General features: G+C 21.3%; 1 protein-coding gene across 2 annotated transcripts in view; it reads left to right on the top strand.

The window, feature by feature from the left end:
* Nucleotides 1–16,814, top strand: part of LOC112595781 — a 201,007-nt gene that overhangs the window by 20,819 nt on the left and 163,374 nt on the right. The window lies entirely within an intron of this gene.

Genomic DNA, 16,814 nt, shown 5'->3' on the forward strand with positions numbered 1-16,814 from the left:
AAATTTTATGAAAAAAGACTTATATTCAAATTACAAAATTATTGTTTGGTCTGTTTTCACTATTCAGTTATTGTAATTACTTATATTATTCTCTTTGTAGAAATACTTAAATTTTAAAAAGATAGTACAAAACTATTAACAAATTGTTTATTTTCATTTAATTTTCATTATTGAAAAAATATAAAAATATATACACAAAATATTTTTCATAAGTCTTTAAAATTGGAATTTAGATAAAATTCTTCAAAATCTCTAAGATATACAAATCGTTTTATTGGTAGTAATTTGTAAAATTTATTATTTTTATTTATATGTTTTGAAATGCTAATAAAAGATTTCTCAAAATTAGTTCATATTAATTAATCTATAAAATCTAAAATTACATAAAACCAATTATTTTTGATAGACTTTTAAGTTCAAATTTGGACAATATTATTAATTTAAAGATAAATTACGATATTATATATTTGGTGTTGATTTAAAAAACATTACTCGAGTGAACTTTTAAGTATTTTTACCGCTATGATTTTTACATCATTGAATTCAAATTCATCACTCCCGTAGTAAAAATCTCTTTGACACCTCATGCAATCTATACGGGTACCCACTTACTTACTTCTTACTTACTTTTTTTGGAACATAGCGATACTAATTTACAAAACATAATTAAAATAAAATAATATAAATATTTGAAACATGCACTTGTATAAAATATTATTGAAAACAAAACTTAAGTAAAAAAAAAATAAAATATTAAATTGAATAAATAACATGTTAATATGTATATTTTAATGTTATTTAAATTATTAATTTATTCCAAAAATATTGATAATTTAAAAAGTATAAATACATTTGTATTTATTTGTGTACATTGTGAAATTAAAATAAAATTCCATCTACTCAACTTGCAGATTCTTTGTAATTATGATTAAATGTATACTTAAAACAATGTCAGATCGATATTGTTATAGTGTTTTACACATATACGGGTGTAAAAATTAAATTGGTCTTATTTTTCTCTTAGAGAATATTTTAACTATAATTAAATAGTATTAAATATTTCACTGTAAAATTAAATTAATAATACTCAGTTAAATTTCATGGTTAGTTTACAGGAATTGATAGATATTAAACTTTTGTGAAATTATCATTAAATTATCAATACATATTTTTGTTTTTGACAATTTATACCAAGATTAGAGTGCGTATGAGTAAATTAAAATGTTTGAATATTATCTTATCATCGTTATTGTATTATGGTTGTGCATCATTCAAAGCTAGCTAAAAAGTAAAATTATTGAATATTATCCATTGATAATTATTTTATGGTGCAATAAACAAAAAATTGATATACAAATCACATCAAAAATATTTTAAACAAAAATAAAAATATTCAATGTATAAACTAACAACAAAAAACAAAAAATCATTATTTTTCCGCTATCACTTGAAAATCTGAAATAGTAAACTTATAGGACTAATTTATGTAAATATTTTAAAAGTTAGGTTATTCATTTTCATTCATATATTATGAAAGTTTAAAAGTTAACAGGCTGCTTACTGTAGTTGAGTAAGAGTTTATAATATTACATAGTAGAGGATACAGTTAGGTACGGAGACAAACACTATAACATTCTGTACATCGTATACGATGTATGATTATATTACAATTAGTTTTAGTTTAATAATGCTATGAAAGTATCAATAAAAAATGTATTTTTTATTTCTATTGCATACAAAAGTTTTAAGTTTGCTTCAAGTCTTAGATACAAATATATAAGTTGAAAATTCTTTGATGACTTATGTTATATACTCATTTCAGACGTCTAGTTTATTTACAGTTTCATAGTAATTAGGATTTAAATGTTTAATTTAAGTATAATTATATACATTAAATAGCGTGCATATTGTGATTGAACATTATGTTTTTATCAAAAAAATAAATAATTAGTTTATTTTAATTTATAATTTATAAAAAATAAAATATATATTACGTATTATACTTTCATTTATTTGGATAACATATTTAATAAGGATATTATTCACGTTATCAAGTTACTTGATGTTATCACTTTAAAGCATAAACACGATATATTACGTGTTATAATATCTTAACTCATGAAGTTCATTGTTACACATTACACTATTTCTACTTTACTCTGTTTTATACTTGCGTATATTGTTATGACGTGTTTCGTTTTAATTCCCAGTGTTAAAATCCACTACATTTATTAATCATTCGTTACAATACACTTTTAACAATTGTTTTTGATTAATTTTTTGTTTGTGTTTTTATTCAAATAAAATTTATTTTTTTATTTTTTTTGAGGTAGGCGAAATAATTTTAAAATAATAATTAATTTTAAAACACTGAAACATATTTTGACAAATGTATTCTGCTGTTATACATAGAGACTTCAGAACCACGCGCACTCATGATTATATAATGAGGATATTTTTTTATTTAAACACAAAATCTACCATCCTATGCAGAATTATGATTGTAAGGAGAATTCGTTTTTTATATTAGTAAATTTAAACAGAGGATTAAAACTATTCAGTTTTACTTGTCCGAATAATCACACTATACATTTATATGGTTTGAAGAATTTAAAATGTCTGCTAGCTAATCCTTATTAATCTATGTTAAAAACTCAAACAATAATAAGTTAAAATAAATAATCATAGATATATTAAAATATACAGTAAGCAGTGCATGCATATAAAATATAACTTCAAAATATAATACCTATTATACGAATCAGTTTTTAGTTTTTACCTATCTACATAAAATATTTTGAATTGTTCATATTAGTCAAATATTTAATTTAAACATAGTACATTTATTTGTATGAGTGATATCAATAAGACAATAAACATGTAATGAATTTATTTTATTTTAATCGTCACTTAAATAATATTAAATATATATAAGTGTGTGTGTGTGTAAATACATGCAGTTATACTATTAAGACTAATAAATAATATTAATTATATATATGCTGTTTATAGTTTACTTCAAGTTAAAAAGAACACAAGTGGAAAATTTCTTAAAATCATACATATTTAATTTCATAGTTTTCTTTAGTATATAAAATGGTAAATTATTATCCATTTCAAGAAAATTTTACAGTTCAATATTATGAAAGTTTAGAAATATAATGTAAGTTAGTAGGGTTTTTTTTTACTATTTCATAACAATGAATAATTGAGTATTAAATCGATCAGATTGTTTAAAACTTTCGCTTAATGTTTAATATAAAACACACAAAATATTGAAACGTATTGGAAGAATCTGATAAGAAGTATTCGTTAAGTAATATCTACGCTTGTATAGTTTTTATAAAATAAAACATGTTTGTATTTTTAACGTAACTTTATAAAGAACAGTTAACAATTTTCTTTTTTATTTTAAGACCTGAGGGTTGATTCTATTAGAAAATTAAATTTAGTTAATATTTTCAGTTTTTTTCAATGATTATCTATAATATATTTCTAATTACTTTTAAAAAATTAGTAAAAACAAAAAAAAAATAACACTTATAAAAAAACTGAGATATTAATTGCACAAAACTAGTTCATAAATGTATAACTGTAAAGAGTTAAATTTTTTATTAATAGTTATAATAGAATTCTTTAGATTACATATTATTTTTAAATATTTGAAATTTTGACTTTTTGATGATTTTTTAGTTTATGTATGATAACAGGTATATTTTGGAATAAAAGGGCGAGAACATTTAATGTACGGTTTTCCGTGAGTTATTTTACCCTTCATAAACAATTGAAAATATTTGTTCACAATATTTTTTTCAAATATTCATTAAATTTATCAATTTTATGAAAATTTACTTAATCTAAAAAAAGTGTGAAATGCATTATATTTTAATTTTAATAGCTAAGGTTTAAAGTTTAATAAAATGTTTTTTGTGATTTTTTTCTCGTAGAACGTTAAACATTTTAATTTACAATTATTAGTTTTATATAGAATATTTTCAAGTTTTAATATTGACAACAAATAATATTTAAACAAAAAATAACAATTTCACCTAATTCGTTATAATATAAAAAAGTGTAATTTAAAGGGGATAAAAACTTTCTATTACTATATATTTTATTGTTACTAATAATACAACTTTCAAAATATGTGGATTAATTTTAAGCTATATTTATATCACGAATCCATTCTCAGAGTTTTACAGTTTGTATAGGTTGTTATTGATTTATATAAATTAAATAACAACTAGTTATATTATATAAAACAATATTAAACTAATTACTATGTAATAATTTCCAATGGAAACTGAAAAAAATAAGTTAATTTTTAAGAACAGCAATACAAGTAAATAATAAAATATCTTTGGAACTACATCATTTACACAGATAATTTATGTATAGTATTATTCTTATACTGTAAATTTGAATCGTCTAGATTTTTTATTTATAATGTTTAAAATTAAATTGAGTTTCCCAAGTACAATGCAAATTCGCGAATGATACTTGGTTATTAAAAATACTTATACAATTATTAAACAACTTCCTTTTTCCGTATTATAATAAAAGTAATAAATTTACTTCTGTCAAAGTCGATTACACAAAGGTATGCAAAATATAAAAAATCAATGGAACAATATGAAAAAATATTTTATAATAAACCTTTACAATACTTGTTTTTTTTTCATTATTATTTAATAGAATTATACGTTTTCAATTAAATACTATGTTTCACTCATTGTATTAGTTATACTATGTTTTAACTTTTTACAAATTAATAAGGTCATACTCTGGAATATATCTCTAAATACTATAACTGATATTGACATTATTTTATGCGTGCAATAAATATTCTGAGCGGATAATAAATACTATTTTACAGTAATTATTTTATTTTTTTCTTGGCAGTTAAATGTACTGTATTTCACGCCTTATAATTACGTCAAATAACAATATTATAAAAATGTATACCAATGTGTTCAATGTTTTTCGTGTAGAAATTTAATTCGTTTGTCTGAAACAATTATTGTAGTATACTTTGATTTCATAGTATTGTTTCCACTTCATAAAGATTTTTTTTTGTTAAATTCTTTATTAAATACTACGAAATAACTTACATATAAACAGGATAATATATTACCATCGTAACACTATCATATTTAAATTTGATTTTATCCAAGAAATATAACCAAAAATAAAACATTTATTCATCCAGTGTTCAAGACGTTTTGATATATGCCTCTTGATCTATACGCACATAATATCCATAATTTTTTTTATAAATTTACATTTCAATACAGTATACATGTATAATGTCATAATTTGATGTATAATATAATTGTAGATAAATACTGAATATAATATTCACATTATTTACATTCCATTACTTAAATGTGTATTTTTTATTTAGATTTAATGTAAGACGTGTGTTTTAAGGTTATAGTTTATTTATTGTTGCGTAAATAACGAAACAAGTAACATACAATTTTTTAATCATTAATATTGGTAATTTTAGCGTATTAAATATAAAAATATAGAATAATATTTGTATATATATATATTTACTTCGTAAAGTTATATAGTTAAATATATATATATATATATATATATATCCATATTAAAATTAAAAAGCATTTATTTGTATGTACAACTTTTTTTTTCATAATTCAGTATTTTAACTGCAAAACACATAAATTAAGAAATAATTAAAAATATATGGTATATGTATTTGATATTTTAAATTCACATTTTACTTTGATATAGAAAAACTTCGTATTTTTTTTTTTTTTTTTTTTAATGCATAATTTAATTTAATATGCTAAAATTATCAATTTCAATTTTTAATAAAACTATACTTATAATTTATATTTATTTGTTATTATATAAATCTGTGTAAATAATTAGTGCTTTGTTATAATTAGTAATATATTTTTTACTTTTTTAAGACAAATAAATGTAAACGTTTTTATTTAATTAGAGACATAAAAAATATTATACAAGATATAGTTTGGCTTATAAATAGATAATTTTTAATGAGTTTAAAAAAATATACGTTATTAATCAATTTTAAATATACAATATTATATTTAGAATATTGCTAGAATATTTAGCATTCAATTTTTATTTACACAATCAAAAATGTAATCCATGCATTTGTATATAACTTAACTTTTTTATTGTATATATAAGTATGTTAACAAACAAAAATGGTGTAAACTGAGAACTTATTTAATTATATTTATTTAACCAATATTAATTGAAATATTCGTACTTGATAATTTATACAGTGAGTTATTTCATAAAATGTTACATCTGGTTCTGCTTACATTACAAGAATTATAAATAAAATTGAATAAATAAACCCAGTACGCTTTTTTAAATAGAACTTTCTATCACTGCTCCAATGAATAGTTGTTTAAGGAAGCTTTAATTTGATCTTTATACAAATGCATTTGTTTATTAAAATTTTAACTTCAAATAATTAAGATTTGATTAGTTTAGAGATTTATTTTACTTAAATACAACCACAAAATTATAAAAATATAATTAATGGTGTTTAAAAAAAAAAAATAATAATAAATAATGATAATAATAAAAACAATGTTTATAATAATATTATAAATACAAAAATAATAATTTTTGAAAGAAAAATCTAATTAATATTTCAACAAAATTACACAGACAAATATTATATAATATTCTAAATTTATGAAAACGTTATAATTTTTTCCCTTTTTTTAATATCATTGAAAAACATATTAAATGCATATAATTTTATAGATATTAAATGTAATATCATAAAATAATAATGTGTGTCTGGTAAATAATTATTATATTAAGACGTCTATTTAACACCATCAAGATGTTATACGGCATCAATAGGCTTATATGTTGAACAGACAAAATATAAAAAAGGAGCAAAAAAAAACAATCTGAAACGATATCGTAGGTTTTGGTTCCGAATGTATTGAACGCATACGGTGAATTTTTCAACACTAACGGTTAGGAATCGAAGCCCTATAACGATGGTGGCAATTTCAGTTTCTCACGATCGCAATAGTATATACAACAACTATATTATATATATATATATATATATTGGGTATGTGTATCAATAGGATTAAGGCTTCTCGTCTGTCGTGTAGTAAGACATCGGAGATCTACTCGTAAAAGACATCGTGGTATACCGGAGGTTAATAATCCTGTGCACAGCGAAAACAGTTCTGTGAAAAGCGATCAGCAATGGATGGCAGGGTGGACGGAAAATGGAGTGATAATCATGAAAAAAGTGAAATAAAAAAAAAAACCGACAAATGATATATATATGTATTAATAGCAAATGGCTAATGTGTGAAATCAGACACACATTGTGTATTGGTTTAGTTATCAACTACAGCAGAAATATCGATAAAATTCCAACATAGACAAATTATTATCATAATAAAATACAAAATTATAATTATGATAAAGGGTTTTTGTTTCAGGATATTGACAAGATAAGTTGATAAATAATTTCTTATACTTTCTTACAAACAACCCCTTCAACGTTAACATCAATATTTATCTAGTTTTTTTATTAAAAACACTAAAAATTACATAAATAAATAGTATAGGTCTATTATAATATAATTTGAAATTTGACAGTGTTGTAATTATTTATCACAAAAAGTCTATGATCAGAAAAATTTTTCCAATAATTTTTCATGGTAAAATATTTAACAAAAATGAAAAATGAATCATAGAAGGGAGAATCGTCTAGTGCAGTGGTTCTAAAACTTTTTGGTGTCGCGGACTACCTAGATGGCTTTTAAGTAGGGCTACGAACCACTTTGAGTTATGATTAAACAAATAAATAAGTAATGCTTTATTTTTTCTGTTTTCCTGTAAATTAGGGTATTAAGTTAGAAGCATATTTAAATATAAATAAAATATAACAATACTGGTGTATCAATTACGAAAAAAAAATGAATTAAGTACAATTTAAAGTTAAAAAAAAAAAAATTTAATGAGAGCGTTTTACTTATTTTTATATGACAATTTTATCTAATCATGGTTTCAGTGATGAAGTAAAATCCACGTGTAGAGCATGCACAATATTATGCTTATTTCTGGTTCTGGTTTTTATATGGATCATTCAGGAAAATCTAGCCTCACACAAATAATATGTCAAAGAAAATAGATATAGAATTTTTATTGTTTTTTCGAAAAGCCTGCAATACTATCCTTTAGTTCAAATTAAAATTTGGTTTGAGACATTAATTTGAAATTGTTGATCAACATCTGATGATAACTCTAACAAAAGTTCTTCATCTTTTAAGCACAATTTATGTCGCAAGTCCGTTAAAAATGGATTTTTTACCCACAAATATCCGTCTCGTGGGTTTTTACTAAGTGGATAATTATCTTTAAATTTATTATGAAACGGCTGTAAATTGTTTTGGACATTTGTTTTTATGGTATTATTATCAATATCTACCACGTTAGTTTCTGAAAATGATGAAAAATATTTAAATACCTCTTATTTTCTTTCATGAACACGAGTTATCCATAACTATATATATATATATATTTTTTTTTTTATTGCATAACATTGTGAAAATTGTTGAAAGCGGCCTAGTAAACTTAAATTAAGAGTATTTATAATGTTGAAAATACACTCTAGATTCTAAATTCTAGTGAATAATTTGCTATCATAGATTAAATAGCAAATATTTTTAAACTTAACTATTTTGATTAACTATATAGCTTAAAAAAACCTAAAATAGTATTTAAATATATTTAATTTTTTTTTTAAAAAAACTTATTTTTTATTAATTTAGCCATACATTATTAATAACCGAATACATTTAATTAAATTAATAATTTCATCATATTTTAGTATTTTATTTATTTTCTTTTTTTCAACAGATTTTTAAATAATGAGATTAAAATTATTAAGTTAGATTATTAAAATTATAATTTATAATCTTTCCAAAAAAAATTACCACAGTAAAATAAAATATTTCTACTGAAATATGATTTAATACTGATTAAATGCAAAAGAAAAAATAAGATACAACGAAATGAATAGTAGTATACACTCTATTAAAAAACAAATTAAAATTATTAACTTTAATTAAATTCATCATTATTATATTTTCTGAATTTAATAATAAATAATTTAATTAGCAATTATTTCATTTTTTTTTATTTTTTTTTTTTTTTTATGGATTAAACATCCATCCAATAAATATGAAAATTTCAAGCAAATGTACAGATGAGTTAAATATTTATATAATATATCTGCATTATATAAAAATGTTTTGGTGAATGGTTTCAAAAATGTAATTTAATTTATGTTTATATTAAATATTTAATTGAAGATAAGGTTATAAAAAAAAGAACTGCGTCAGTTAAAATTAAATATAATATTATCAGTGGTTGAGCAAGCAATTAAAGACAAATTTAATAAAATAATAATAAATTAATTTTAAGTTTATATAAAAAATGAACGATTTTTTTTATTTATTTTTCGTTATAATGATTATTTTTCTTAACTTTCTAAATGTGTTGTTTGTTTCATGTAAAAATTATATTTCTTTATAATTGCGACGAGTATCTAAATTGTGAGATTTGTAACCCCTAATATTTTATAAAACATCTTTGAAATGATTATATTTATAGGGTTTTTATATATTTTTTTTTATAAGTTAAAATTTTACAAATCACATAGTTTCCCATTTATTTACCAAGGTAAATAAAGCCAAAAGCATCTATATGATATGAACTAGCAGTTCATTAGTTTATTCATTTATAAAAATCACACACATATATTGACGCTATAACAACAAAGAATTGGTTAGGTAAACACGAAATATACTTTACACTAAAACAAAATATAACATTTTGTTAAAAAAAATATATATATTTTAATGTAAACGAAAATCATATAAAAAAGATTCATATCTTAATATAATTTTATATCGCTATTATAGACTAATGTTTTCAAACATACACTGGTATTGGTTGAAGTTCCAATTTTAATTAAATAACCATTTTTCATTTGTCTGATTCTTATGTTTGAAATCAATGCATGATGTAAAGGCATTCATATTATTTATGCTTTACTACCGAAATGGTCACGCACTGCACTGAACATCATCGGATCGACACGTTACTGACATGAAAAATTCCCAATAAAACAATTAATATCATATTAATAATATTATATCTAGTATACTTTTATACTTATATACTTTTAGGTATAAAATAAATAAATGTTTATCTATAAATATTATTATAGACGATAAAGTTTCTCCCTTGGGAAATTTCCGATTGTACTACACTGAACTCAACAATAATAAACTAAACTAACTATAATGGCATATTTTGGGTATTAAACTATTACATAATATAAACACTCACGGGCTTCACACACACCGCACAGTTTATTTATAAATACAGATGTTTGATATTGTTGAAATTTTAGTTCGATAGACGCCTATACGGATGGTAAACATGATATAATACCATAGCTGTATAATGCATTGTACATTATTTACAGTTTGTAGGTACATTATTTAACACTATATCGTCTGGATTATTTCGATTATAGTTTGTTTATCGAATGATCAACAGACCGCCTAATATTAATTCAGTAGATGTGTGAGGCTTAGGAATTTCCAACAACAATATTGTTTGTTCGAAAAACGTAATATATGGGTAATATATATTGACAATATAATAACCGTATAATATTTACACAATCTCTTATACTACTCTTAAAATGATTGAATAATATGCCCATGGTTTGTCGAGTTATTCAATAGATTGTAATCTAGTTACATCTTACACTAAAATAAATATCAGTTTAAAAATTACATAAAAAAGTTTTACCCAAATTCAAGATGCTAACTTGGTTAAATAAATTAATATACAATTTACATAAACAATTATCAACGATTTTTCACACATGCGAAGTTTGCTTTGTGTTTAATGATATTTTCGTTATAATTTTGTTTTTTAATTTCGAAATCTAAAATTTAAAGGTAATGTGTTTCATTGATTTCATTTGTTATCAAATTGAATTTTTAATGTTTAAATCATACATATAATGAAATACATTTAACAAAATAACAACTCTCAATATAAGTAGTTATAAGAAACTAAACTAGCATTTTATACTAAAATATTGCTTCAAAACTTAAAAGATATCAAAAAATTTGCTAAAGAAAGTTATATTATTTATCATTCATTGTTACAGACTATCTATAAATTATAGACCATTGTATATAAATATTCAGTATCTCAATTGAAATAAATGTATACGATATTGGACACCTATCGATACTTATATTATCTTGATGTTTAAGTTATGTTAATTTTCTTCAATTATCTTTTATTATTTAGGACAAATACAATTTAACACAAGTGAACAATAATTTTAGACTTAAAATTAAAAAAAATAATAATAATAATATATTTTCTCGTATCTATTAATTCCAATTTCTCCCCCCCCCCCCAAAAAAAAAAAAATAAAAAATAAAACTGTAAAAAGTAATTTTATTAAATGTAACTAAATACAAAATACAATTTAAAAATATAATTCAGTTATGTATTTTACTTACTATCTAGCACTGATTATACACAATTAGTAAGTATGTCCATTTGTGGTAAAATCTACATAGGCATTTATTTTCTTTTAAATTTATTTATTTAAACGTTATACTTTATCTAAATCTTATTACCAGACATAATAATTACGTACTTTTTGATTCGAATAAACGATTATATAAAAATTTTTTTTTAATGATTAAAAATGAATCCTTATTATTTATTACGTAACATAATACATATTTTTATCATTATTGTTCTGCATACCATTATTTTTTTTCTTATATACATAATATTAATAGATTTTTATGAATATTCAAATAATTATGAAATACTATTATGATAATCTCTTTAAAATTAAATAAGTTAAATTTTACTCTTCAACAATTTAATTTAATATAAACGTGGCATACGACTATTAAAAATTAAATATGTGTTAAACATATTTTGTATAAGATGTTATTTATTTATAAAGTTAAATTTATCACGTTAATAAAATTATTTTAACCTTAAATGTTTTATAGCATTTAACTTAAAAAGTCAATTAAATTATCATCTGACATATTTTAGTTCTTATTACAAATATTGTGAAAACCAAAACATTATGGCAAAATATAATATTATTGAACCTTTTACATTACTAACAACAATCTTCTTTCATTTAATCAAAAATCAAAAGTTCATATCATTTTATTTAGATATTTTTTTTTCAAAAACATTTAAAAACATTATACATTTAAACTTTAATGCAAAATAAAATTATAAAGATTCTGCCAAGTTATCTTAAAAAATAAAATATGAGATAAAATAGATTAATTTTATAAAAATCAAAAGAAAATTTACGAAAAATTTACTGGTTACTACTACAATACTATTCGAGTTTAAATAATATCCATTTTTTTATTTATATATATTAGATTTATGTAAGGTTTTAAAACAATTTTAGACAACAAATTAAATCTTAAACGAGTTGAAGCAATTTTAAAAATGAAAACAAATCTCCAAAATAATTTAAAACTAAATATTCATGCAATTACTATTTTTAGGTGTAAAGTATAATAATTAATATTGTAATAAAAAATTTTCCGTTCAAACAACATAATTTTCACGTACTGCTTTTGCTAAAAACTGTGTTTCTTTTATATTTTTTTATAAACTTTTAAGAAATATTTTGTAAATTATAATTGTATGCTAAACAATTATGAACTATTCAAAATGTTTAAATTAATTATAATATATTATTATATTATTGTATCTATAGTCATATTATATTCATGTATAGAAACAATAAGTCATAACACTCATAACTATTAATGTAGGTACAGTAAGAGTTAAATATAACTCATATTATGAGTTTATGAAAGGTAAAAAGTCCTTTAACGTATTAAACATTGTTTTTTTAATTCATATAGGTAAAACTAAATTTGTTTTTACTTTTAAATTAGTTTAAAGAAAGTATACTGCATAATGATTGTCTCTTAGTTTTTAAGTGTGTATTTAGTATTAAATTTATTTTTGGTTTTTATTTATAACATATAAAAACAACAATAATTAATATGTTACAGATATCATGGCTAGATAAAGATGTTTAACAATAATAATAATAATATTAATTTAAGTACAATAATTTTATTACACAAGATCTATGATTCATTGATATATTTTAGTTCCTTACATAATAATGATGCACCTTTATATTTATACTAATTATACTATTAAAAAAAAAAAATAAATGACCGTCATGTAGTTAGAATGAACGCGACCCAAAGACGCCAAGTCATCATATTTCCAAAATTTAAATTCTTACAATAAATATAATAAATATTATCATGTCCCGTGAAAAAGTAACATTATTATTTTTTAGTATGAAAAAAATAAGTATTGGTATTCAAACCAATTTTTCAAATTTAGTTATGGTAATACTATAAGGTTTTTCTAAATTGCAAATAGAATGTTCTGACAAAATAAAAGTGAAAGATATTCCTTTTAGACAAATATTTTATCAAAAAATATCCAGACATTTTTGTTGTAAATGTTATAAAATTGAGTTATTCCTTATTCTTAAATTCTTAAAGGATCATATTTATTATTTGTCTCATGGTTTAAGGTTTCACTTTAAGTCACTAAACTAGGGTGACCAGACGTCCCGTTTAAAACGGGATTATCCCGTTTTTGGTCATCATGTCCCGTTGTCCCGACAAACTTCGAACGGGACGCTTTTTATCCCGTTTTTAGAAGATGGTCCTGTTTTAATCCCGTTATTTCAATATTATTATATTATGTTTGTGAAAAAAATATCGATTTATGAAACAATTAATATAAAACAGTTTTACTCGTATATATGATTAAAATTAGAAACCAAATTTATAAATAACAGACACCATGTTCAGCTGTGCGATTATTTCGGTCGTCGTCGTCTTATCGCACCGACCGACCAAACCACGCACACGCTACACAATTATTATTATTATTCCTTAAATATAAAAGTATGTGTACGCTGACGGTCGTCTGCTATTTTTGTTTTTCAATTATTACGAATACCCGTATTACGGTATCGACAACTGGACGACAAGCCTGTAGTCTTATGAATATTATAATTATATTGATTCGATTATTATTATTATTCTATTCTAATTCTATTAAGTTCTTTATCGTTTTTACGTTGTCCGTCTTCTTCCGTCTTTTATAGGCATTACGCGTTTATCGCTAATAGTTGTTAGTTGACACTGTTCGCTGTTGACATTCGATCAATGAATTTCTTTCCGTAAACTCATTCTTTGGGTGGGGGGGGGGTAGACGTTTCAGATGTCCCGTTTTTTTATTTTCTTAATATGGTCACCCTACACTAAACTGAAATCAATTTAAATTACAAATAATATACTACAATATTACTATAGATAAAATAGTATTATAAAAATAACGATGGTGCTTGTTTTTATTTAAAACTTCAATACAAATCAGTGAAATATGATAATTAGATACAGTTTAACACAGTGCCACCTTTAAACATAATATAAATATATTTGTATGCAAAATATTATGTATTTATGACTTTTGAGATAAGAATTCAACGATAAGAATATTGTATGCTCTAATAAACGATGTCAATATTTAATATTATCAATTTTTTTTAGTTTCCGCTTTTAGTATCATCATAAATATATTTAAAAAAAAAAAAAAATATATATATATAAATATTTACAACTTTGAAATAGTATTAATAATAATATTACCAAAAATTGCATTATTCAAATATACATTTATAGTTTAATTCTTGATAACAATAAAATTGGCAGAAAGTTTATTATTTTACCTCTACAAAAATAAAAAGTGCGAAAATTTTTGATGGTATGTAAAATTTATTTTTAAAAAGATTTAATAAATATAATTTTGAATTTTTGGTAACACTAAACATTATTATTCAATTTATGTGCAAAATTTATCAAATTATTTCACAAAATATAAAAGTAAGTAGTAAATAAAAAAAAAACTTATTAAAAATAAGTAATTTTACAAATTTACTTTTGTTGATAAACAATATCATATAATATATGCCATTTTATAATGTTTCTAAAAAATAAGATGTCGAGTATGCATCATACCAAAACATAATTAATATATTTTAATTAAATTCACAGAATATTATTTATTTCGGCATTTGTATTCAAATGTAAACCAAAGTAAAATTGGTTAGTGATAAATGTGCATTAATTAGAGCCACCAAAATCTTTAGTTGATTATTTATTTTTTATTTTTCGTTAATTGCAATTCACAAAACCATTTGAAATTATTCTAAAGATTTTTAATTTTTATGTAAGTTTTATTTTTTTTTTAGTTTAAATAATACATACAACTTTTTCGAACAATTAAATGATTAAAAAAGAAAAAAATGTTCCCAAACTAGTCATATATAATATCAAAGTGTATTTAATTATTTTAAATTAACAAAAAATAAAAATGGAAACATTATCTATTATTATTAATTATTTATTATAGACTTGAATTATATTTAAATTAAATTAAAATTAAAATTATAATTGTTAGTAAAAAATATAAAATTATGTTAAATATGGTTGTAAAAATTGAATACAATAATATTAGCTATGTTGTATAATTATATGTGGTTTTAATCATTTTATAAAAAAATCATCATCACTGAAAGTCACATCAAATTAAAAAAAACTTTTACCTAAAAAGAAGTAAGTATAAAAATAAAATACTTGTTAACTACTATTTGTTTCTACAAGTTTTATTCTTTTCGAAGTAATAAATTATGAACATAATTATGTCTAAATGATTTCTATTTGGTTTCCAGTTTAATTTCCGCCAGTCGGTCATTTTTATTGACTTTCGGACAACTAAATCTATAAGTAAATAGGGTTTTGACAAATAATGTAATAATCATTAGTTTAGTGACTCAATAAAATATTTATATTTATTAAAAGTAGAAATTGTATGAAAATATGAAATCAAATGTAAACAATAAAATCAATCATATTAACATAATTAAACATAGTTTATTAAATTTGTTAAAAATTAATATTGAATGTAAACAAAAAATGAAAATACAATAAATCATATTACATATTATATTTGTAACAAATAAGCAATATTGAATATGTATCCCACAAGTATATGTGTAGAGATTATAGAATGAATGTAATATTAAACAATACTTTTAATGTTTAATTTTAAATATTTAATGGAAAATTTAATTTAATAAATCTTAAACCAAAATGTATTTAAAAAAATATATGTTTATTCTATAAATATTAATTATATATGTATAAAAAAAATGAAATAAAAATGTTTTTCATTATCCAGGTTCATAAAAAAATAATGTAGCTAAATTATATTTTTAAAACACGTATAAATAATTTACATCAATACATTCAAGGATATTTACCATTAAACGTTTCTAAACAATATTTTTTAAATGCACTTTTTTTTATATTCACCAGAAAAGATTTCTAATGACTATGGTAGAAAGGTGACTATAGATTGAATATATCTGTTCTATATAATATTTTTATTTTATTCGAAAAATGAGATGAGACATGACACGTTTACACATACACTAACACGAGTACCTATATTGTTAAATTACACTTCAGTACACACAGTATCTGTTTTATTATTTTCGTAATTCAAATAATTATCAAGACGTCATACGACGTTCTTACAATATTGAGTTAACAAGTTTACCTAATATGCAGAAAATTTACGTA

The sequence above is a fragment of the Melanaphis sacchari genome, unplaced genomic scaffold, assembly GCF_002803265.2.
Source record: "Melanaphis sacchari strain LSU unplaced genomic scaffold, SCAv2.0 Contig2_pilon_pilon, whole genome shotgun sequence".
In the NCBI taxonomy this organism is placed as follows: domain Eukaryota; kingdom Metazoa; phylum Arthropoda; class Insecta; order Hemiptera; family Aphididae; genus Melanaphis; species Melanaphis sacchari.